We start from the raw sequence: 1,038 nt of genomic DNA, 5'->3' as shown, positions 1-1,038 counted from the left end.
CACCAGAATTTCCAGTGACCCAACAAAAGGTGGAAATGAAGTTGTGGCTCAAGTGGTAGAGTGCTAGTCTTAAGCAAAAGAAGCTCAGGGACAGTGCCTACGCCCTGAGTTCAAGTTCCAGGACTGGCTAAACAAAGACAAACACAAGAAAACAAAACAACCAGCCACAAGCTGGCCAGAGGCATGGCTCAAGTGTTAGAGCACCAGCTAAGTGAAGCTTGAAGTTTAAAGCTAGTTACTAAGGGGCTGGGAAGGTGGCTCAGTGGTAGAGCACTTGCCTTGCATGCATGAGGCCCTGGGTTCGATTCCTCAGCACCACATAAGCAAAAAGAAAAAAGCCGGAAGTGGCGCTGTGGCTCAAGTGGTAGAGCACTAGCCTTGAACTGAAGAGCTGAGGGAGAGCGCCCAGGCCTAGAGTTCAGGCCCCATGACCGGACCCCCCCCCCAAAAAAAAAAAAAAAAAGCTAGTTACTAAGAGTACCTATTGACAGAGAAGTGGCTGTGGTCTACAAAAGATGTTTGCACCTTCTTCCCCATCTCTATATTGGGATCTTACTCCCAAAGGTGATAGTATTAAGAGGTTGGGTCTTTGTCATCCTTGCGCAGGGGCCATGCTAATCTTCTCTGTATTGTTCCAATTTTAGCATATGTGCTGCCAAAGTGAGCACAAGAGATAGGGTCTTTTTTTTTTTTTTTAATTTTTTTTGGGTCCAGTCATGGGGCCTGAACTTTGGGCCTGAATGCTGACCCTCAGCTCTTCAGCTCAAGGCTAGCACTCTACCACTTGAGCCACAGCACCACTTCCGGCTTTTTTTTTTTTTTTTTTTTGCTTATGTGGTGCTGAGGAATCGAACCCAGGGCCTCATGCATGCAAGGCAAGTGGTAGACACTGAGCCACTTTCCCAGCCCCTAGAGATAGGGTCTTTATGTAGGTGATTGTCATGGGAGTCTACTCTCCCGGCCATGAATGGGATAAGTACTTTAAGAAATTACCCAAGAGAGCTTGTTTGGTCCTTCCACCATGTAAAGAAATGGCTA

At 46.9% G+C, this 1,038-nt stretch overlaps 1 non-coding gene across 1 annotated transcript; it reads right to left on the bottom strand.

Annotated features, from left to right (window-relative positions):
- Window positions 1-560: 560 nt before the first annotated feature.
- LOC138841238 (U6 spliceosomal RNA) lies at window positions 561-668 on the bottom strand. Its single transcript, XR_011376352.1, has one exon. It is a non-coding gene; the product is annotated as a U6 spliceosomal RNA (small nuclear RNA).
- Window positions 669-1,038: the final 370 nt, after the last annotated feature.

The sequence above is a fragment of the Dipodomys merriami genome, unplaced genomic scaffold (genome assembly GCF_024711535.1).
Source record: "Dipodomys merriami isolate MVZ:Mamm:240054 unplaced genomic scaffold, mDipMer1.0.p SCAF_31, whole genome shotgun sequence".
Classification (NCBI taxonomy): domain Eukaryota; kingdom Metazoa; phylum Chordata; class Mammalia; order Rodentia; family Heteromyidae; genus Dipodomys; species Dipodomys merriami.
Note: the sequence above shows the minus strand (reverse complement) of the source record. Positions and strands in the feature narration are given on the sequence as shown.